Source organism: Ranitomeya imitator, chromosome 3 (assembly GCF_032444005.1).
Source record: "Ranitomeya imitator isolate aRanImi1 chromosome 3, aRanImi1.pri, whole genome shotgun sequence".
In the NCBI taxonomy this organism is placed as follows: domain Eukaryota; kingdom Metazoa; phylum Chordata; class Amphibia; order Anura; family Dendrobatidae; genus Ranitomeya; species Ranitomeya imitator.
Genome location: NC_091284.1, coordinates 237,910,279 through 237,935,676, shown reverse-complemented (window position 1 = coordinate 237,935,676; position 25,398 = coordinate 237,910,279).

The following is a 25,398-nucleotide window of genomic DNA, read 5'->3' as shown; positions in this document are numbered from 1 at the left end:
ACACAGCACACACACTATGGCAATACAGCACACAGCACTCATTCTGGCCATATACCACACAGAGCCCTCACACACTTACTGTTTATATCACATAGTACTCACACACTGGCCATATATCGCACACACACTGTGGCTAGGTACCGCACACAGCCCGCCCACACTTGCTGTATACAGCACACAGCATTCACTCTGGCCATATACCACAAAACAGCCCTCACACAATGACTGTTTACCACACACAGTACTCCTACACGGCCATATATCTCAAACAGCACTCACACACTGGCCGTATACCACACATAGCCTTCACACACTAGCCGTATGCAGCACACAGCACTCATATAATGGCTGTATAATGCACACAGTACACGCACATGAGACATATATCATACACAGCCCTCACATACCGGCCACATACTGTCTACAGACCTCATACACTGGCCGTTTACCGCACAGAGGACTTTATACTGGCTGTATACCGTACATATATACTACATACTGCACATATACACTGCACAATGAAGTCACTATTACATTAGATATATTGTATATATGTATAGTATACGTAAATAAACACACCCCTCAGATATACTTTAAATGCCTGCTGCTTAGCTGTCCCTGTGCCCCCTATTACATCATGTGCAGCACAAGTTCCTGAAGCTCCCTCCTCATATAAGTGTAAAGCCTTGATGCACTACTGTACCATAGGTCACGCACTATGTGGTGTGCAGATGGTATCACTTCGCTATGGAAGGGACAAAAATGAAGGAAAGCAAAGTTCATGATGACAGGGTGCGCTTAATTAACCTCTGATGCCTGGTAGTTTGATGTAATGTGGAGCACTCCAAATAGTCCAGAAAACATTGAGGCCAGAGAGGCTGTTGATAAACTTTACTGGTTGCACGAATGCAGCGGTACATCCAGATAAACGATGATTGAACAGAGATTCAATTCCAATGCAGCAATCACTATTACTTTTCAGTATAGTCGTGCAGATGTAATAATGGTGCAGTGATTCCAGAGTCTCAACTTCTGCTTATATGCACAATCCTTATCACACAGGTGTCTGAAACTGATGCGGAGATTTCTCTTTTACAGGAGTTCTGATCATTTCCTACCTGTTCCTTCACTTTTCTAGATGACTCTCTCCTGCAAACAAAATGTCTCCTTCTCTCTCAGTGCTAAGCCCAGGACCCGGTCATGTGGTTTAACCATGGCCATATATAGAAAACAGGGCTGCTTTGTTAACGCTTAACAACATCCTGATAGCAGAACATAAGTACATCACTTTATACATATACTAGATGGTGGCACCAATTCTAACGCATCAGGTATTCTAGAATATGTATGTATATAGCAGCCACACAGTATATAGCACAGGCCACGTAGTATATAGGAGTATTACGTGGCCTGTGCTATATACTATGTGGCTGCTATATACATACATACATATTGTTGAATACTCGATGCGTTAATACAGGCCACGCAGTAAATAACACAGCCCACGTAGTATATGACACAGTCCATGCAGTATATAGCAGCCACGCAGTATATACAGGCCACGTAGTATATAGCACAGCCCACGTAATATATAGCACAGCCCACATAGTATCTAACACTGGCCATAGAAGTAAATAGTCCCATACAGCTTCATATGATACACGACTACTCCGCACAGCTGGGACCACTGTACACATAGATGACTACGCCCGGGCCCGGCCACACACCGTGTAATTAAAATAAAATATAGTTATATATTCACCCGCCAGGGTCCAGCGAAGCTGTGCCGATGCGTGCGCGGCTGCCGGCATCTTTCCTTCCCAGGATGCATTGCAAAATTACCCAGATGACTCAGCGGTCTTGCGAGACTGCTAAGTCTTCTGGGTAATTTCGTAATGCATCTCTGGGAACAGAAGCTGGCGGCAGGCGCAGGCACATCGTCAGACGATAGAAGGTGAGAATAGCATGTTTTTTGTTTTTTTATTATTTTTAACATTGAATCTTTTTATTATTACTATTTACTAGGCAGCATCAATAGTAAAAAGTTGGGGACACACAGGGTTAATAGCAGCATTAACGGAGTGTGTTACCCGCAGCATAACGCGGTCCGTTAACGCTGGCATTAACCCTGTGTGAGCGGTGACTGGACGGGAGTATAGAGCAGTCGCCGGGCACTGACTGGAGGGAAGTAGGGAGGGACTAATTCTTGGCCTTATTGTGCCCGTCGCTGATTGGTCACGGCAGCCAGGACAGGCAGCTGGCGAGACCAAACAGCGACGCGGGATTTCTGTTACAGACAGACAGACGGAAGTACCCCTTAGACAATTATATATATAGATGAACCACTTCTATGTACTGAACTCTAAGGTACATTATCTACAAAGGGAAATGTGAACATTGTGAGGTAGCTGCTTGCTCATATACAGCAACTTTGAGGCATTACAATAGTAGGATGCAGCAGACTAAACCAGCTCAGCTCAAGGTCTACAGAAGAAAGCAAGCCTGGCACTGACTGGTTAATATTTGGCCATTCCCCACTTGCTTCACTCATATCTCTTATCTCAACTGTGTACAGAGGACTTCTGACTGCACAGGATGAGATGGGAGGGGCAATAGGCTCAGTACATGGAACTATTCAGTCCTCTCAGTACCTTGCCTGTGCCCTTTCTTCTCTCTCCGGTCTATCTGTCATCTGACAGAAGTGTGTCCAGGAGCCCAGAGGGAGGGGGGAAGTGGCCCCCGCTGCAGTCTGCCAACCTGCGTCCTGTGTAATCGCACAGGAATCACATAGCTGACGCCAGCCATGTGCACCGTATTGTCAAAAATGATTTGCTATTCATGTATGTTCAATCTTTTTGAGTTCCTTTTAACCACTTTATGCTTTGCAAGCTGTGACACGGCTAAAACAAGTGACCAGACTATTCATCTAGTGACTTCAGTATGGAAGCCACTTAATAGTTTATATATACATTTAAAAAAGAAGCCTTCAGAGGCAAAGTCGCAGCAAACATGGCAGACCAAAACCAAAGAAAACACTTTAGGAAAAGCATTCAATGTTTTCCTGAAACATTATTTGGGGGCATTTGAATTTGGGAGTTCAGACTTCACGGGACTTGTTTAGGGGGAGGCGCGTTGCCTTTCAAAACCCTTTGTGCTACCAGTAGCTTGGAATCCTCCTAAATTTCAGTTGACAGATCACAGACCTGTGTGGGGAGTTGTTTTTTCTGAGTTCAAGTCTTTATTATTATAATTATTATTATTATTATTATTATTATTATTATTATTATTATTATTATTTATTAGCACTAGAGATGAGTGGATCTTTTGAAATTTAAGCTAGCTGACTTCATCCAATTTCCTGAAAAAACTGGATTCACGGGAAATTAACGTGAATTGCATAATTAAAAAAGCCTGTAATTGCCTGGAAATATGTTTAAAACTAAGTTCCACTTGAAGTTAATTAAACATTTTGAGCTCTGTAATGCAAACACAACCATTTAATGGCTAGGGAAAACAGATGATAACCAGAGGTAAACAACAGCGTTTTTCGCAACACACCACAGTAATAGACTTTTAATGCTACCTAAATTCTATGAACAGTCTAAAAATTATCCCATTTGGAAGGGCAGATGTAAGCATTGCTGTTGTTTATAGACATGTGGGGCAAACTGAAGAAGCCTTGGCTTTTTCACACGAGTGCATCCAACAATTATCCTTGCTTTGGGGTTATAAAGAGCTTTTCACTCTGATAAATGAAGAAGCGATGAATTTTTGATAAACCATCCAAAAATGATTCCTTTATTAGGGAGGCAAAACATGTGCACTTTATTATGTTGAATGTGAAGAATTAAGGACTTCTCAAGCAGAAAAAAATGTCTTCCTTTTTTGTGGCCACAACTGAACAACAACAAAATCAATAGACAATTACAAAAGTTTTTAATCCAGCCATCCAAGAAACAATCCCCTTATTTCTGGAGACAAAAAAAAGAGTCATGAGGTCTGTGGCTGTGCTATGGCTACAGCAAGAGCAGCATGGTACAGCATTAAAACAGCACATACAAAAATATAGTTGTCATTGTTTCAATTCATAGAGTGACATGTCCAATGTCATGTCAGTGAGGCTGGTGGATTTGTCACACCAAAGTGGATCAGGTTATCTGCCTCAAGTGTGGAAAACCTAACATTTGTCGAAATAAATCAGGCATGGATTAGACTTTCATGCATCAACAGCTGATGCCAATTATTAAATTAGGGTATCAATAATAGGTATATTTATCCCTAAATTGTTGGCACTCACTGAAAGGGATGATAATACATATCTTTTATTCAAAATATTTAAAAAAAATACCTAAATTAAGCACAACATGGTGCACTCGTGTGTTTCAATTCCTAGAGTGACATAGAGAATTGACAAGACACAACAAAAAACAAAAGTCTCCCCAAATATTATCTATTACAATCTCAAAATCGAAATGTCTCTGTCTCGATGCATTTCGTCATTCTGATTAGAACAGTTCATCAGGAGACATGTGATGATAAAACTTGGCGACAACCAGCCTTAAAAACCATAATTTATAGTGGATTCCAATCCTTTCATAAATCTGTCTTGTCAATATTACAAATGCAGGATATCCACTCTAGAATGCGGGATGTACACTGTGCTTTTAAATGTCTAAGTGTAGCCTGTGTGTTGTCCTTAGACTTTATTCAGAGGATTAAGCCATTTAAGGTTTATGCAGCAGCATTTTGGTTAGGCTACTTTCACACTTCCGTCAGTACGGGGCCATTGCAAACCGTCGACCCGACGTACCGACGGACGTTGTGAAAATAACTGCATGACGTGGGCAGCGGATGCAGTTTTTCAATGCATCCGCTGCCCATTCTGCAGTCCGGTGAGGAGGGGGCGGAGTTTCAGCCGCGCATGCGCGATCGAAAATGGCGGACGCGACGCACAAAAAAGTTACATGGAACTTTTTTTGTGCCGACGGTCCGCCAAAACACGACGCATCCGTCGAACGACTTGTGGCCATACGTCGCAATGCGTTGCTAATGCAAGCCTATGGAGAAAAAAACGCATCCTGCGGGGAACTTTGCAGGGTGCGTTTTTTCTCCAAAACGACGCATTGTGATGTAGCCCAAACGATGGAAGTGTGAAAGTAGCCTAAGAGGGACTGCACATACATTGCAAATGTGACTAAGGTAAGTGCAACAAACTCCACGAGTTGCTTATATGCTTGCACTTGCATCTAATCCCTAATCCACATATAGCCTAATTATATGACCTTCTATATCTATGGTTCATCATTGCCATTCCCCCACAGCATCAGTGATTATCTCTGCTTATCTATGGGGCTCCAGCAACTCATATGTATTTCCCCTTCAGAGATACCTTCTCCCTGATACACTAGTCAGCAAGATGCTGATGGTGCATCCTGATAATTTATTAGTTATTATCAAGTGGCACCGCCAGAACGCTGGTTATTTAAAAACCTGGCCACGCTCACACAGTGACACAAAACACGGCCTTATCCTGATTGGTACGCTAATGACCAATTGACCAATAGGATCTAAGAGGTCGGGATTCTCCCATGACGCGTACAGTGGGGACTTGGCTCACTTAACCAATGGTAAAGCCGAGGGGCACTACACAGGTACATAGCACCCAAAACAGATCAGAGGTGCTTTTTTCCGCACGATAGTTACTACAGCTAGATAAATACTATAAGGCACGTGACAGTATATATACCAAAGCATTTCTAGAATCAGCATATTTTCTCTGTGCATCGATGGAAAAAAGTGCAGTATCTAATTTGCAAAATATTCTGTGCATGGAGGGCACATTACTATTAAGAAACAGTACAGTATGTAGGTTACATTGTTCTTCATATGGCTGATGTTGTAGAAACTCTGCGCATAGATGGCACAGCACCATTAAGAAGTCGTGATGTATATCCTTTACATTAGTCCTGTACTTTATGCTTTATTTATATCGTGATGATGATTCTGGTGATATATTCATCACTAGAACCATCATCAGTACATGAATGCGAAGCCAAAATCATCATCAGTACATAACTAGAGCACCAGAGCCATCAATTTACGTGAATATGGCACCAGAAACATCATCAGTAAATAAATACATACACACCAGATACACCAGAATCACCATCAGTACATGAATGTCACCAGAACCACCATCAATATATGAATACATCGCCAAAACCACCATTAGTACTTGAATGCATCACTAAATCCACCATCAGTACATGAATACATCAAAAGACCCATGATCAATACTTGATTACATCACCAGAACCACCTTCAGTAAATTAAGACTTCACCAGAACCTCCACCAATACATGAATACGTCACCAGAAAACCATAATTACATAAATACATGACTAAAACCAAGAGTAATACAACAACCAAGCTTAATACAACGATCAATTGTAATATCAAGTCAGCCCCCTAAACAATTGTATCACATGAACCTACAACCTTACAACTCCCATTATGTCCTTAATAATGGTAAGGAGATATTGGGAGTTGTTATTAAGAACCATCATCAGACCATAGAGAAACTACAGTACTGATGAGAATTAGTCAGTATCACAAATAAATATTTACATCCAGGTACCCTAGAGACTAGATCTTACAGTCATTTATTTGAATATGCTAACCCCTCTGCATATTGTGCCTCTATTTCACACTGTCCCCTCTCCATATCCATTCTGTGCCCCTTTTCATACTGTGCCCTAATAATACCCACCAAGCTGCCCTCTTCAAATTGTAGCCACTTACAACACTGTTCCCCTACACAGTATGATGGTCACCACATCCTTATGGTATGATATCCATAACAACCCCCAATATATAGTATTGTCACCACCACAAACAACACTCCAAACTGTAAGATATTCACCATAGCCCTCTATCTAGTATGGTCACCACAGCCTCCAGTATAATGACCTTCAGAGCAAAATACACAGTATGGACACCACAGCTCCTCATATACTTTGCCGATCCCATCATAGCCCCTCATTTCATGCCTCATTTTATTCTTCTCCTCTGCACAGCCTCACATTCTATCCCCCCTGCACAGCCCTTCAGTTTACTACCCCATCTGCACAGCCCCTCAGTTTATTCCCCCTCCTCCATAAAGTCGTTCAATATCTTCCTCCCTTTGCACAACCTCTCTGTTTATTCCCTATATCTGCACAGCCACTCATTTTACCCCCTTTGAAAGCCCTTCAGCCCCCTGATAGACACAAATGCAATAGAGAGCAGGGAGGGAGTGACTGCGCAGGACAGAGAGGAGGGTGAGTGGTATAAGTGACATACATCACTCACCTCCACGCCTGCACCCGGCCATCACTGTGCTGAATGTCTATGGCAGCAAGATTATTTGGATGTTTTGGGTTGTCATTATGATTTAAAAAGAGAAAACACAGTAGTTTGACAATAAATGGCCTCACCCAACCACTAACCATGGGTGGAGAAAAAGTTTTTTCATATTCTCTGAAAAAAAGGCCAAGAAAGCTAAAATTCTGCTGAGGTATGTACATTTTTTGCCCAACTGTACTTGCAAAAGGGGGTGCTACCCGGTACTAACCACGAAGGGTGGCCAAACTTTTGCATCTGCCCATTCTCCTTTTTGCAATTTTTAAAATCTAAAATACGAATATGTACAGTATATATATACATTGTGTGAAAAAGTGTTTGTCCCCTTCCTGATTTCTTATTCTTACTGACCTCCTAGATTCCATTGGTCACTAGCGGACCAATCAGGTTGTGGCTGGGTTTGCGTCACTGTATGACTACTATGATTACCTCAACTCCATGTTACCCGTTTGGTTCCCTGCTTGTCCAACACAGAATCATCATCATTTTCATTTTCATATTCATCTATAATTCAGATTACATGTGCGCCTATGTGTGAAATGGCCAGTGCTCCTTAAATAAATTCTGCCCACCTAATTGTCACCCCTAGTTTTGCCTTGTCTCAGAGTGCATCTACCATGGATAATATTTTTACTGCCACTCGCAGAGCATGCAATATTAACATAAGAATCATGTTGTCCATTTCCACCAGCACAATGTCTTTTATGAACAAAGGTTTAAAATTCTCCAACTTTTGACAAAAAGCTTAACCCTATAAATAGATGTCGCTACATAAGTACTTGCTCGGAAAGTAATTTGTGTTATTAACTCAAACCGTTGCAAATGCTTGGTTGCGAAGTTGCTACACATAGGTTCATGAACTGGAACAAATATGTAGCAACAATGGCTGTATGGTCCTCATGGGGGGTAAACACTATCCAGAATAAACAATTAAAACTGGTATTCCAAAAATAAAGAGACTTTTTACATTAAAGTTGAGTAAAGAAGGCCACATGTCTTATGGGACCAGAAAATTAAGGTAGAATCACTTGCCACAACTAAGCACATGAATCTGGCCACTGTAATCAGGCAGAGTGTACACAAGTCTAATAATAAACTAAATGGAGCAATTAAGAGGGCTCAACAAATTATTTTAAACAACTCACACATGTTAGTAGGTGAACACTTGGTTTACCTTTGTGGATTAGGTAGGTTTTTTCTCATAAACAAAGTCCACATGCCAAATAGGATGGACCAGAAATTTTAGGTAGAATCATGTCCCAATAGAAAGTTTGTGTAACTGGCCGCTGTATTCAGGTGGCTTGTGTATGTGTCTAACATTAACCTATTGGAACACTGAAGCAGCTCAAATAAATTATTTTAAATAACGCGCACCATATAGTAGGCAAACACTTGTGTTTAAGTTTCAGGATTTGCGAGATTTCTATGGAAGGAGGTGGTGGAGACCCACAGTGCTCCCACTATCATTGGTGATGATCCTGTGAGCTTTTTAAATTGTTTATGAGTATTGTATTATCTTAGGGACAACAAGGAGTTAAGCATGTGGGCTGGACCAGCAGCCTAGAGGCAGCAAGAAGCTCTGGCTTCCAGTCAGTGCCCTGGGCAGGTTTGCTCGGGCAGGTGCTCCACCGTGATCGGGAGCTTGCCAAACCCCAGGAGGGGGCCAGAACCTGCTGCCCCGGACCCAGGGGCAGTGAAGTGGGCATAGGACTGAGTATTGCCCCACTGAAGACTATAAGCGTCCAGAAATTGCCCTGAGGACTGTGACTATAGATGTTGCTGCCACTGAAACGGCAGTGAAGAAAACTAGGGAAAGAGCAGGAAGTTTCGTTCCATTTACTGCACCCACTTTTTCTACTTCTTTTGTTCTACAATAAATTGTTTCCCTGTTGGATTACAACTGTGTTCCTGGATCCTGATTGTCCGTGCTGCAGAGACTGTGGAGAAGAGGTAAATTGCCTGGGGTTGCATCTGCCCTGTCTGTTTATGAGCAAGGGACTGGGTGCTGGTGGACCGTTGCTATTAGTGGCTTTGCCTGCGACTACCATCCCGTGCCACCTTGTTACGTCTATATAAAATAAAAATTGCAGATTTCAAACACAACTATCTTACTTATATTTTCAAACAGAATAAATCCTTGAATACAGACTTACATGCAAAACCTGCAGTCAATGGATTAATGGTTTGCTCACATTATCATATAAATATACCGAGTGCAATGTGATAAAAAATCGCATTGCACTTGCACCAATATTATTTAATGAGGCAGTATTCATCTGCACATTCTTCTTCAGCTGCAATAGGGCTGAGGAAAAAATTGCAGCATGCTGCATATGGCAAAGTAGAATGGCAGAGGCTTGCTAAGTAAATGGATGCGAGAAAAAAAAAATGGACGGCACACAGACCACGTGTATTCCGTCCATTTTTTTCTCACACATAACTCAAAGGAACCACAAAATTTCATCAGCCAAGTAAAGTAGATCGATAAAGAGATAGATATGTACATAGATAGATATGTAGATAGATAGATAGATAGATAAATAGATAGATAGATAGATTAGAATTATCAGAAAGCAAACAGTTCCCACGTAGGTCTGATGTAGTTCTTGGCGTTCCCAAGACAATACCAAATCCTATGTCCAAAGGTTATGGAGCCTCGTTCAGCAAACAAAACTCCATAGGATGTACCAGCAGCCATTCCAGGTCTTGCGGAGCGGGTCTCCGCAGGTCTGAAAAGCGGTGATGTCAGTAACTACACCGCTTATCAGAGTCACTCTGTTTCATAGAGGGCAGTTCTACCCGGCAACCTGATGAGTTAGATATAGTTACTAATGTCACAGAGCCGCCGGAACTCGCAGAGCACAACAGGACCCGGATTTCAGGGATAGTGGTGGGAACGCCAAGGACTACGTTGGACCTGTGTGGGAACTTTTTTGTTTTTTAATAAATTGGTGAAAGAGGAACAGTATCTTGTCTTTATTTTTCTCCTTTTATGTTTTTCAGGGTCCCATTTGTGGACTACAGTGGATTCCCTGGACTACAGCGGATTTCCAGGACTACGGCGGACCTGCATGTTTTTTTTTTTTTAATATAAATTGGGGAACCAGAGAAAGTGTCTGAGAGTGTTTTTTAAAACAAAGTATTTTTTTGTGTTTTTTTTTTGATTACTGAGTTAGTAATGGAGGTGTCTGATAGACACCTCTCCATTATTAATACCAGGGCTTGATGCCAGCAGTGATTTTTGACAAATCACAGCTGGCATCAACCCCTAGTACCATTACTCCAGTTGCCAACGCACCAGGGCAATAGGGAAGAGCCAGGCAAAGCACCAGAATTGGCAAATGATGAATTGCTCCAGTACCTCTACTACCACAAACATAGAATAGCATAACAAGCTGCAAAATGCAATTTTCTAGACCCTATTGGAGTCTATGGAGCAAAGTAGCAGACTCATGCTCAACTTTTTCTATATGATTGGCTGAGATAGGAATTCTTTTTTAAATATACAAAATATCATGAACTCAAAGCTATTATGGTATATAGATAAGGAACAAATGAAACCATGATTTGTTTTTTGTTAAGTTTTTCTTTAGTCCTGTATATTGTCAGGCGGACTACGATAGTGCAAAAGTTGCAGAGGTCGTCATCATCACATCCAGAATGTGGAGTGAGAGGACCCAAAAGGCCCTCTCTTCTGCAGCATTGTATATGAAATCCAATTATACTTTAGATAACATGTGATAATGGTCGGTTCTGTTGGTGTTTGTGGCCCAGGATCTTTAAATTACTCCACTCACTGCTCATTGTTATGTCAATCCTATTTCATGTCAATTTTTTTATAAATACATATGTATTCACAAAGCACTTGGAAAATAAAAACAATGTTTGCAAAACACTTAAAATATATATGATATCCGGGCTTTGTTAATCTACATTGTCTAACAGAAACTGTGTTTTTTAGTTTTAACAACCAATCAGAATTCATTTTTCATTTTTTTAACGACTCTGGTAAAATGAAAGCTGCACTGTAATTCGTTGCTATTGGAAAAAAAGACAAGATTTATTAAACTGTCTTAAATAAAAGCTGTCTTTCTTGCTCATATCATCCAATCACAGAGCACCGCTCATTTTATCAGAGCTGTTTAAAGTGGCTGTCTCAATTAAAATTGCAATGTGCTACTAAAAACAACTAACTGCAACCTATGTCTTTTTAAAAATCTTCTCTGTTCTCAATAAAGGAGGGATTTTTTATTTATACTTTATTTCTTGACGTAGTCTACGGCTGATGGCAAAGATCTCAGTGCTGGCAAGCTCTTTTCTTTAGAGCTTTCAAGCACGACTCTGAAGCTGGACGAATCTCTGCCCTTGTCTCCTCCTATGATGCAGAGGCAAAGCTTGCTCCACTTATAATATGGAAGAGTGCACAGTTCCAGAGAAAATCTCAACCACTGGTCCAAACTGTCAATTATCAGAAATTAAAAATGAGGAATTTTTCTATGAAGACTGAACATGAGAACTACCCATTTAAGGGTAATTGTGCTTTCAAGTAACTTGTCAGAATAAGCCGCTCTGTATGTGATTATGAAGATAATACTACATGTGCCACTATATTACTTGTACACTGCATTTTCAATAGGTCTATCTCTTAATTTGCAATTCACTATGAGCTGATGGGAACAGAATACTTGCTATGATCCCTCCTATACACTGCACAGGTGGTAAATTACAGGTACATAGATTCTTCATCCCAACTTCACATTGATACAGATGCGGTACTCACATGTCAGTGCTTGACAATCCTAGCAATCTGGCTAAAGCAGCGTCTTTCCCAGATGGTTCCAAGAAGCAAGATTTAGACTTTCAAATCATTAAGGGTATGTGCACACGATCAGTAATTGCTGTGGGTTGGACGCATACTTATGCAGCGTCAAACCCGCAGCGGTCAGATGTTACAGCACAGTGGATGGGATTTCAAGTAATCTCATGTCCACTATGTTTCCACAGAAGCCAACAGCTCACCTGTGGTGACTGACTTGTGGCCCATCTTTCCAGAACGCAGTATGTCAATTTCTCTTGCAGAGACGCTAGTCTTTTATTTAAACCCCAGATCATGTGACCCTTTCCGTCATGTGACTGACCACATGATCATGACATCACACAGGTCCTGGCAGCTCTTCAGGTGGAGATAAAGTGGACCTCCTCCCACCAGCTCTGCGAAGGTCCACATGAAACCAACCCATTATGCAACTTTAACTTAACCCTCACAACAAGTAGTGTGATGGAGGAACATTCTCCGGTTTCATATCACTGATGCCATTTAGCGCAGTGACACATATCTCCCCTCTATTACCTTACAAGTGACCTTGTCACAACTGTTAAAAGGCAACATTCTGAACCCACTGATGTCTCAGGATTCTCATCCTGCAGCTTTGCTCCACTGATGCTCCATCTGATCTCTCTCTTGGGGTCACTCCTTACTTCCCAGTTGTAGTCTCCTGCATCTGTATCTCTTTTTGCCGGTCATTATCTCACTGCTTTCTTCAGGTTTTGCTGTCACTAATCCTTCACTGAATTTCAACTGGTAGCACACTGGCTGGCTAGACAGATCCTTATACCCTTTATGTCACTTCCCAAATAGAAGTAACAGCAACACGGAGGAAATTACTCAGCAGTACTGGGCAGTCTAGATGCGAATGCCGGTGTGAAACGAGATACTGTATAAGACTTGTAGAAAGTTCAGTACAATATTTCTGTGTCTCTCTCAGCCTGTTTTCACACTCCACAAAATATAATAAAAGCAATAACACGATGCACAAATGTGCTGAAAGTCCATCTCGTCTTGAGCAAGACAAATGTAAGGGTTTTTTCCAAGTGGTGGAGACGTGGTGGCTTATAAGTGGAGAATGATGCAGAATTCTCTGTTAAGATACATTACAAAGTGTCTTATTTTAAATTTTCTTGTACTGATGATTTAAGCAAAGTTGAAATTACAGCTCCCATGTAAAGGGAACCAGTCACCAGCTTTTCAAAAACATTGACGGAAATAATTATTTGATCTCTGATTTTGTATGCTTTACCACTGACAAAGACAAGAACAGTCTATAATTTTAAGGTTAAGTTAATTTTAACATTGAGAGATAGAATATCAAAAATAAAATCCAGAAAATCACATTGTACAAATTATATAAATTTGTTTGCATTTTGCAGTGAGAAATCAGTATTTGATCACCTAGCAACCATTAAGAGTTCTGGCTCCTACAGACCAGTTAGATGCTCCTAATCAACTTGTTACCTGCATTAAAGACAGCTGTCTTGCATAGTCACCTTTATAAAAGAATCCTGTCCACAGACTCAATTTATCAGTCCGACTCAAACCTCTACAACAAGGGCAAGACCAAAGAGCTTTCTAAGGATGTCAGCGACAAGATCATAGACCTGCACAATGCTGGAATGGGCTGCAAAACCATAAGTAAGATGTTGGGTGTGACAGAGACAACTGTTGGTGCAATAGTAGGAAAATGGAAGAAATACAAAATGACTGTCAATCAACATCGATCTGGGGCACAATGCAAAATCTCACCTCATGGGGTATCCTTGATCATGAAGAAGGTGAGAGATCAGCCTAAAACTACACGGCAGAACTTGTTAATTATCTCAAGGCAGATGGAACCACAGTCACTGAGAAAACCATTGGTAACACATTAAAGGTTTAAATCCTGCAGTGCCCGCAAGGTCCCCCTGCTCAAGAACACACATGTGCAGGCCCGTCTGAAGTTTGTCAATGAACACCTTGATGATTCTGTGAGTGATTGGGAGAAGGTGCTGAGACAAAAATTGAGCTCTTTGGCATTAACTCAACTCACCGTGTTTGGAGGAAGAGAAATTCTGCCCCAATGACCCAAAGAACACTGTCCCCACTGTCAAGCATGGAGGTGGAAACATTATGTTTTGGGGGTGTTTCTCTGCTAAGGGCACAGGACTACTTCAATGCATCAATGGGAAAATGGATGGAGTTATGTACCGTAAAATTCTGAGTGACAACCTTCTTCCCTCTGCCAGCACATTAAAATTGGTCGTGGCTGAATCTTCCAACAATGACCCAAAACATACAACCAAGGCAGCAAAGGAATGGCTCAAAAAGAAGTACATTTAGGTAATGGAGTGGCATAGCCAGTCTACAGACTTTAATCCCATAGAAAACAAATGGAGGGAGTTGAAGCTTTGAGATGCCAAGCGGCAGCCTTAAAATCTTAATGATTTAGAGATGATCTGCAAAGAGGAATGGACCAAAATTCCTCGTGAAATGTGCGCAAACCTCATCACAACTCCAAAAAAAGTCTGACTGCTGTGCTTGCCAACAAGGGTTTGCCACCAAGTATTAACCCCTTCATGACCTTGGGATTTTTTGTTTTTCCATGTTCGTTTTTCACTCCCCTCTTTCCCAGAGCCATAACTTTTTTATTTTTCCATAAATTTGGCCATGTGAGGGCTTATTTTTTGCGGGACGAGCTGTACTTTTGAATGACATCATTGGTTTTAGCATGTCGTGTACTAGAAAACGGGAAAAAAAATCCAAGTGCGGTGAAATTGCAAAAAAGTGCAATCCCACACTTGTATTTGTTTGGCTTTTTTGCTAGGTTCACTAAATGCTAAAACTGACCTGACATTATGATTCTCCAGGTCAGTACGAGTTCATAGACACCTATGACACATGACTAGGTTATTTTTTACCTAAGTGGTGAAAAAAAATTCCAAACTTTGCTAAAAAAAATAAAATAAAATTGTGCCATTTTCCGATACTCGTAGCGTCTCCATTTTTCATGATCTAGGGTCGGTTGAGGGCTTATTTTTTGCGTGCCGAGATGACGTTTTTAATGATAGCATTTTGGAGCAGATATGTTCTTTTGATCGCCCGTTATTGCATTTTAATGCAATGTCGCGGTGACCAAAAAAACGTAATTCTGGCGTCTCAAATTTTTTTCTCGCTACGCTGTTTAGTGATCAGGTTAATGCTTTTTTTTAATTGATAGATCGGGCGATTCTGAGCGCGGTAATACCAAATATGTGTAGATTTGATTTTTTTATTGATTTATTTTGATTGGGGCGAAAGGGGGTTGATTTAAACTTTTATATTTTTTTTATTTTTCACATTTTTTTAAGTTTTTTTTACTTTTGCCATGCTTCAATAGCCTCCATGGGAGGCTAGAAGCAGGCACAGCACGATCACCTCTGCTACATAGCAGTGATCTGCTGTTCGCTGCTATGTAGCAGAATTGCAGGTGTGCTGTGAGCACCGACCACAGGGTGGCGCTCACAGCTACCGGCGATCAATAACCATAGAGGTCTCAAGGACCTCTATGGTTACAATGGAGAAGCATCGCCGACCTCCGATCATGTGATGGGGTCGGCGATGACGTCATTTCCGGCCGCCCGGCCGGATGCGGTAGTTAAATGCCGCTGTCTGCGTTTGACAGCGTCATTTAACTAGTTAATAGGCGCAGGCAGATCGCGATTCTTCTCGCACCTATTACGGGCACATGTCAGCTGTTCGAAACAATTGAGGTAAGCACATGTATAATCATGTTTTTATTGCAAATAGGAGTCTTCGGAGCACGAACCTGCTAGGCCCCCCCCCCAAGAAACAGGCAAAAGCGACAGAGGTACATGCCAGACATTTTGTTTTTTTCACGCATAAACTTATTGATACAAGAATTGTAAACATTTTTTTTTAACTACACCATATATTGTTGAACAAGGAGGACACAAGAAAAAAAAAACAGCCACGCCGCCTGTCATCGCCACACCTACCAGCGGTAAATATCACGCTATTAATGTTCCTTTTTGACCCCCCCCCCAAAAAAAAAAAAAAAGTTTCCCTTTTTTTGGTATTAAAAAATCTACTATTTTTTTTAGTATTAAAAAAATCTACTAAATCTACTAAAAACCTACTACTCAAACATAGTACAAGAAATAAATATCTAAACAACGCGTAAAACCCTGGTTAAAAAACTACTTATATATCACAACATAAACAAAACCCAACAAGGACAAGCAACCAAAACAAACATTGCAAAATCATCTACTACTATCTATCCACTATTTATCTACTATCTATCTATCTATCTACTATCTATCAACTATCTATCTATCTATCTATCCATTCAGTGAAATGAAAATGAAATTCAACCTTTCAATATAGCGTTTTGTGTTTACATAGTCCAAGCCACCCGCCAAAAAAAAAAGGATTGTGGTTGACGAAGAGCCCTTGGACATACACAACGAGTCGCTGATCACTCTAGTGGAAGCCAATCCATCCATATGGGACCAAAGCGACAGCTCCCACCACGATATTGTGAAAAACCGGAAGTTGTTGGATAAAATCATATGCCACTTTGACCCACAATATATGGAGAAGTCGGCATCCTCTAAGAAAAAAATTGGTAAATATTGTTGAAGTTAACTTGAAAAATGTAAACATTGCAAGCAGTCAAAACATTTTTTTTTATTTTTTACTGTAAAGCCGATGCTGTCCATACCCGTTGGAGATCTATTAGGGATCACTTTGTATGTGACTTCCGCAACAGCCAAAACACACCCAGTGTATCTGGTGGCAAACGGGTCACCCTTTAAGGGCATTATGAGCAATTGCTCTTTCTACAAAAAACTTTGTCACAGCGCTCGTAAGTAAAAAGATTTAGGTGTGCGAGACAAAATAGTTTAAATTAAAATAATTAATTTTTTTGTTGTTGTTATTGAACGATATGCAGTACTGCTGCACCTAGAGAGGCAGAGGAATCGGAGCCATCTCCACTGGAACCAAGCCAGCAAACGGGCGCTGAAGATGTGTCTGGCATGAGCAAGCCACGATCTGTGGAGAGAAGTACTGTGGCTTCTAGTGTCAGTGCCCGTTTGCAAGCACAGCGCGGACGCAAGCGAGCATCCTAAAAAGATGAAGCTGATGCCATAATTGTCGATGGACTCCAATGGGTAGAGGATCTGTGTCGCAGTGAACACAGAGACCTGAGGCGGGAAATTACGGACTTGCAATCCCGTGAGTCTGTATATGCAGCCAATGAGTGGAAGCTCCTGCTTTTGTCCTATGTGCCTGTAGTTCAAAATATCACACAGAACACAGAAACATTATGTTTAGGCAAAGACTTAATGACCTCGTTGAGGAATTTTTGGGCCCCCAGGAACCCACTTCCTCGAGAACAAGAAGCATGGACATGCCGGCCTACAACCCACAATACAGAGGCCGGGGTGAACCGAGCATCGAACAGCAGAGGCAATGTAGCAGTCCATCGTAAAGTTGGGCAGACAATACGCCCGCGCAATATCACAGTCTATAAGTACTGTTCACTGTCACCAACCTGTTGCAATTACAGCGTTTACATTTTTCGTGTTTAATTTAATTTCACCAAATTTTTTGTGTATGTTTTTGTTCATCCCTATGGGATATCATATGTTTAAAATGTCTACCAACACTGAGGTTGGAATATTTTCTAAGATTTATAGTAAACTGTTACTTTAAAATTTCATATTCTTGTATGACTTTAACTTTTTACACTAGATAAGGTTATAGAAACTCAAACAAACAAAAATTGCCCCACACATTTCACAAATAACATCAGGCTTCAACATTTTCACACGTGTACGTCTTGCCATGGAACAAGGTCTTTATGTGTGAAGTAATTGGCAAATTGATCATGAATCCTCATAATTTCAACTGTAGACCGAACAGCAGTCGAATCTATGCTGATGAGGTTCGAATCACAGTCATCGGGGTCAACCACCTGGGGTTCATGTCTGGAAACAAAATTGTGCAGACAGATGCATGCCTTCACTACACGGTCCACATTTTCAGGTTGCAGTTGCATGCAAGTTAGTAAGATTCGCCATTTTAAGGTCAAAATACCAAAGGCACACTGCACATAACTAGTGTTGAGCGATACCTTCCGATATCGGAAAGTATCGGTATCGGATTGGATCGGCCGATATTCAAAAAATATCGGATATCGCCGATACCGATATCCGATCCCAATGCAAGTCAATGGGACCAAAATATCGGAATTAAAATAAAGCCTTTCTTTCCTTGTAAGTTTATTCTACATGAAGGAGAACAACTAAGAATAATGCAGGATGTATTTGGGGAGGTGGCGGAGACATTAAAGTGATAGAGGCGTAGCCCAATCAAATAGAATAACATGATTTTTTATTTTTTTAAAGACGTTAGGATTGACAAAGATATTGACTATGTATTTTTTTTTAAAAAATATTGATGTTTCACTATTCCACGCCCTTCCCCCTTTTTTTTTTTTTTTTTATTTTCCCACACTTTCATCTTCATCATCATCATCAGCATCTTTGACATCAACTTCTTCACCTTATTCATCTTCTTCTAAATTTTTTTTTTTTATTACATTCTTCATATTCATTTTATCCAACTATTATTATTCTTCCTATTCTACTTTTACATCATATTCACATTTGTGACAGGCATTCCCGTAGTTGTTATCTATAAAAGTTTGAAGATTACACCTTCCGTTCTGCCAGTCACAAAAGTTACATTTGTCCGCGTTCAGTTTGGCCTGCAGCATCAGGCTTTATCCAGGGGCACCACGAGGAGGAACGGACTCACCCCCATACACTGCTTAGTCTTCTTCTGCATATAATTTACATATCTTTTGCTCTGATATTAAGTGTTATGCTTAATGTTCTTCTGCTCTTTGTTCTGCAGCCTCTTGTTCTTCTGCTTCTCGGTCTTCCATGTCGTCGTCTCCAGGGTCGTCGTCTCCGCCGTCGTCGTCTCCGCCGTCGTCATCTCCGCCGTCATCGTCTCCGCCGTCGTCGTCATCGGGGTGGTCTTCAGGGTCGTCATCTCCAGGGTCGTCGTCGTCATCTTAGGGGTGGTCTTCCGTGATGTCGTCTTTAGGGTCTTCAACTTGAAAACGTAGCAGAAGGTACAAGAAGGCTGAGAAAATGCCGAGAACCAGCTGATGGAACTGGAACTTGGCTGGCTACCCGAAGGTCCAAGAGCCAATGGAACTACTGAGGACCAGCTGACGTTACTGGAACCCAGTTACTAAGCAGGAGGTACCCGTGCTAAAAAGCACTACCAAGGACCGCCTGACGTTGGCGGAACTCGGATACCCAGAAGGAGGCACCTAAGCCAAAGGCTCTGCCCGGAACCAGCTGACGTTACTGGAACCAGGATGGGTAGCAGAAGGTACAAGAGCAAAAGACACTGCCGAGAACCAGCTGACGGTACTGGAACCCGGATGGGTAGCCGAAGGTCCAAGAGCCAATGGAACTACCGAGGTCCAGCTGACGATACTGGAACACGGTTACTAAGCAGGAGGTACCCGTGCCTGAAAGCACTACCAAGGACCACCTGACGTTGGTGGAACTCGGATACCCAGAAGGAGGCACCTAAGCCAAAGGCTCTGCCCGGAACCAGCTGACGGTACTGGAACCAGGATGGGGAGCAGAAGGTACAAGAGCAATAGACACTGCGAAGAACCAGCTGACGGTGCTGGAACCAGGTGGTGGACCCGAAGGTCCACAGGAGAGAACAGCTAGGCCGCGAGGCAGCCGCAGTTACCGAACCCCAACAGTCCTACAGGGGGAGCTTGGCCTACTGGCACTACAGAACCAGCCTTGACTGCCAATTCACGCAGCCCACATAGTAAGCTCCTAAACTGGAGGCACCCTGGAGTTGGCTAACCCGACCGCAACACGACGGGGCAATGCATAGGTGTCTCAGTGAGTTTGACAGTACCCGGAAACAGCTGACGGTGCTGCCCCCAGGCTGGGCACGAGGGAGTACCCGTGACAAAAACACTGCCGGGAACCAGCTGGCGGTGCTGGAACCCGGATGCGTTGCCCCAGTGTGCAAGAGCCAATGGCACTGAAGACCAGCTGACGGTGCTGGAACCCGGTTACTAAGCTGTAGGTGCCCGCGCTTAAAAGCACTACCAAGGACCGCCTGGCGATGGCGGAACTCGGATACCCAGGAGGAGGCACCTAAGCCAAAGCCTCTGCCCGGAACCAGCTGACGGTGCTGGAACCAGGTGGTGGACCCGAAGGTCCACAGGAGATGAGAGAGCAGCTAGGCCGCGAGGCAGCCGCAGTTACCGAACCCCAACAGTCCTACAGGGGGAGCTTGGCCTACTGGCACTACAGAACCAGCCTTGACTGCCAATTCACGCAGCCCACATAGGAAGCTCCTAAACTGGAGGCACCCTGGAGTTGGCTAACCCGACCGCAACACGACGGGGCAACGCATAGGTGTCTCAGTGAGTTTGACAGTACCCGGAAACAGCTGACGGTGCTGGAACCAGGCTGGGCACGAGGGAGTACCCGTGACAAAAACACTGCCGGGAACCAGCTGGCAGTGCTGGAACCCGGATGCGTTGCCCCAGTGTGCAAGAGCCAATGGCACCGAAGACCAGCTGACGGTGCTGGAACCCGGTTACTAAGCTGTAGGTGCCCGCGCTTAAAAGCACTACCAAGGACCGCCTGGCGATGGTGGAACTCCGATACCCAGGAGGAGGCACCTAAGCCAAAGGCTCTGCCCGGAACCAGCTGACGGTGCTGGAACCAGGTGGTGGACCCGAAGGTCCACAGGAGATGAGAGAACAGCTAGGCCGCGAGGCAGCCGCAGTTACCGAACCCCAACAGTCCTACAGGGGGAGCTTGGCCTACTGGCACTACAGAACCAGCCTTGACTGCCAATTCACGCAGCCCACATAGGAAGCTCCTAAACTGGAGGCACCCTGGAGTTGGCTAACCCGACTGCAACACGACGGGGCAACGCATAGGTGTCTCAGTGAGTTTGACAGTACCCGGAAACAGCTGACGGTGCTGGAACCAGGCTGGGCACGAGGGAGTACCCGTGACCAAAACACTGCCGGGTACCAGCTGGCGGTGCTGGAACCCGGATGCGTTGCCCCAGTGTGCAGGAGCCAATGGCACCGAAGACCAGCTGACGGTGCTGGAACCCGGTTACTAAGCTGCAGGTGCCCGCGCTTAAAAGCACTACCAAGGACCGCCTGGCGATAGCGGAACTCGGATACCCAGGAGGAGGCACCTAAGCCAAAGGCTCTGCCCGGAACCAGCTGACGGTGCTGGAACCAGGTGGTGGACCTGAAGGTCCACAGGAGATGAGAGAACAGCTAGGCCGCGAGGCAGCCGCAGTTACCGAACCCCAACAGTCCTACAGGGGGAGCTGGGCCTACTGGCACTACAGAACCAGCCTTGACTGCCAATTCACGCAGCCCACATAGGAAGCTCCTAAACTGGAGGCACCCTGGAGTTGGCTAACCCGACCGCAACACGACGGGGCAACGCATAGGTGTCTCAGTGAGTTTGACAGTACCCGGAAACAGCTGACGGTGCTGCCCCCAGGCTGGGCACGAGGGAGTACCCGTGACAAAAACACTGCCGGGAACCAGCTGGCGGTGCTGGAACCCGGATGCGTTGCCCCAGTGTGCAAGAGCCAATGGCACCGAAGACCAGCTGACGGTGCTGGAACCCGGTTACTAAGCTGTAGGTGCCCGCGCTTAAAAGCACTACCAAGGACCGCCTGGCGATGGCGGAACTCGGATACCCAGGAGGAGGCACCTAAGCCAAAGGCTCTGCCCGGAACCAGCTGACGGTGCTGGAACCAGGTGGTGGACCCGAAGGCCCACAGGAGAGGAGAGAACAGCTAGGCCGCGAGGCAGCCGCAGTTACCGAACCCCAACAGTCCTACAGGGGGAGCTGGGCCTACTGGCACTACAGAACCAGCCTTGACTACCAGTTCACGCAGCCCACATAGGAAGCTCCTAAACTGGAGGCACCCTGGAGTTGGCTAACCCGACCACAACACGACGGGGCAACACATAGGTGTCTCAGTGAGTTTGACAGTACCCGGAAACAGCTGACGGTGCTGGAACCAGGTTTGGCACGAGGGAGTACCCGTGACAAAAACACTGGCGAGAACCAGCTGACGGTGCTGGAACCCGGAAGCGTTGCCTATTCAAGATTGTCTTCCTAAAGCCACAACTAGCGGTGTTGGGGCAAAGGGTAAGCAAGGGGAGCAGAGTGTAGGCCGAAGCCTGCACTGGAGGCAGCTTTGTGTCTGCGTTGCGTTTGCAGGACACGTTGCTGGCTACACAGCGGGGGAACAGCTGGCATAGCTGAACCCCACTGACACATTGGCTGGTGTTTTTCTCTGTGCAGCTAGCACGTCCGGGCCCCAACTGGCGGTGTTAGAGCCCAGGGTAAGCAGGAGGAGGAGAGGAGCAGAGTGTAGGCCGCAGCCTAATTGAACCAATTTCAATGGTCACCTTTAACCCACCCTCAGGTGTTTAAATTTAGAAGAGCCACATCTTGTGCAACAGTAATGCTACACAAGTGAAAGGTTGCTCTTTACATTTTGCTCATTGCACACGCAGAATGAAAGACGTACACTATTTTGTCCATTGTACAGTAGAACTGTATTGTAGGCGTGACTTGTCTTTTTAATGACACGCAGCACAGGTGTCGAAAAATAACACCTTTGTGCTGGGCGCTGCTTCCTGAGCGTTGTTATTTGCTGTACAGGAGTCTGCGCTCTTGTGTTATCCCTTGGCAACGCCCTGTGACTGTGAGCGCTGCCAATCTTCTGACCTCATTTCATGTTGGCCGATGCGGTTAGCGATGGCCATGAATCCCACACCCACAGTGTGATTTCTAAAATTCACACTGCGGGTCTGGAATTCCTGGCCTTGTGCAGTAAATACAGTATGTTCGCCGCTCACTCATGTCCTTACACCTGCCTCAGACTGTGCGGCCTCAGCTGATCCCTTATCGCATGCCGCGGCCATGAGGCCGCACAGTCTGAAGAAGGCGGAAGGAGATGAGTTAAGACAGGCGAACATATGCAGTGCACATGCCCATCAATCACACCCTCGCTGTCAAAATAAATGAGACAACGAGGGGCGTTGTGTTGGGCAGGGCGGACGCACAGGCACAGCCAGCCAACCAATGATGTCAGAAGACGGGCAGCGCTACCAAGGGGGGTGCTGCGTGTCATTTAAAAGGAAAGTCACACCTCAGGGACAATGTAATGGTCTCTACTGAGACACATTTTGTACGTGTTGAGTTCCACGCGGGCAAGGAGTAAAAGTCAGCCACCTTGTACAAATGCAGCATTACTGCTGTACAAGGTGGCTGTTATACATAGAAACACCTTGGGGGGGGGGGCCAGGGTCCCTTTAATTTCAGTTCAGGTGCCTGCATGGCGTTTGCAGGTCACATTGCCAGCTACACAGCAGGGGAACAGCTGGCGGTGCTGAACCCCACTAACACATTGGCTGGTGTTTTTCTCTGTGCAGCTAGCACGTCCGGGCCCCAACTGGCGGTGTTAGAACCCAGGGTCAGCAGGAGGAGGAGGAGAGGAGCAGAGTGTAGGCCGAAGCCTGCACTGGTGGCAGCTTTTGGTCTGTTGTGCCAGCGTGGCTTGTGCTGGACACGATGCCGGCCACACAGCAGGGGAACAGCTGGCGGTGCTGAACCCCACTAACACATTGGCTGGTGTTTTTCTCTGTGCAGCTAGCACGTCCGGACCCCAACTGGCGGTGTTAGAGCCCAGGGTCAGCAGGAGGAGGAGAGGAGCAGAGTGTAGGCCGCAGCCTAATTGAACCAATTTCAAAGGTCACCTTTAACCCACCCTCAGGTGTTACAATGTAGAAGAGCCACACCTTGTGCAGCAGTAATGCTCCAAAAGTGAAAGGTTGCTCTTTAAGTTTTGCTCATTGCACACGCAGAATGAAAGACGTACAAAATTTTGCCCATTGTACAGTAGAACTGTATTGGAGGCGTGACTTGTCTTTTTAATCAGACGCAGCACAGGTGTCCAAAAAATAACGCCTTGGTGCTGGGCGCTGCTTCCTGAGCGTTGTTATTTGCTGTACAGGAGTCTGCGCTCTTGTGTTATCCCTTGGCAACGCCCTGTGACTGTGAGCGCTGCCAATCTTCTGACCTCATTTCATGTTGGCCGGTGCGGTTAGCGATGGCCATGAATCCCACACCCACAGTGTGATTTCTAAAATTCACACTGCGGGTCTGGAATTCCTGGCCTTGTGCAGTAAATATGTTCGCAGCTCACTCATGTCCTTACACCTGCCTCAGACTGTGCGGCCTCAGCTGATCCCTTATCGCATGCCGCGGCCATGAGGCCGCACAGTCTGAAGAAGGCGGAAGGAGATGAGTTAAGACAGGCGAACATATGCAGTGCACATGCCCATCAATCACACCCTCGCTGTCAAAATAAATGAGACAACGAGGGGCGTTGTGTTGGGCAGGGCGGACGCGCAGGCACAGCCAGCCAACCAATGATGTCAGAAGACGGGCAGCGCTACCAAGGGGGGTGCTGCGTGTTATTAAAAAGGAAAGTCAAACCTCAGGGACAATGTAATGGACTCTACTGAGACACATTTTGTACGTGTTGAGTTCCACGTGGGCAAGGAGAAAAAGTCAGCCACCTTGTACAAATGCAGCATTACTGCTGTACAAGGTGGCTGTTATACATAGAAACACCTGGGGGTGGGGGGCAGGCTTCCTTCAATTTCAGTTCATGTGCCTGCGTGGCGTTTGCAGGTCACGTTGCCGGCTACACAGCAGGGGAACAGCTGGCGGTGCTGAACCCCACTAACACATTGGCTGGTGTTTTTCTCTGTGCAGCTAGCATGTCCGGGCAAAAACTGGCGGTGTTAGAGCCCAGGGTCAGCAGGAGGAGGAGAGGAGCAGAGTGTAGGCCGAAGCCTGCACTGGTGGCAGCTTTTGGTCTGTTGTGCCAGCGTGGCTTGTGCTGGACACGATGCCGGCTACACAACAGGGGAACAGCTGACGCTGCTGAACCCCACTAACACATTGGCTGGTGTTTTTCTCTGTGCAGCTAGCATGTCCGGGCAAAAACTGGCGGTGTTAGAGCCCAGGGTCAGCAGGAGGAGGAGAGGAGCAGAGTGTAGGCCG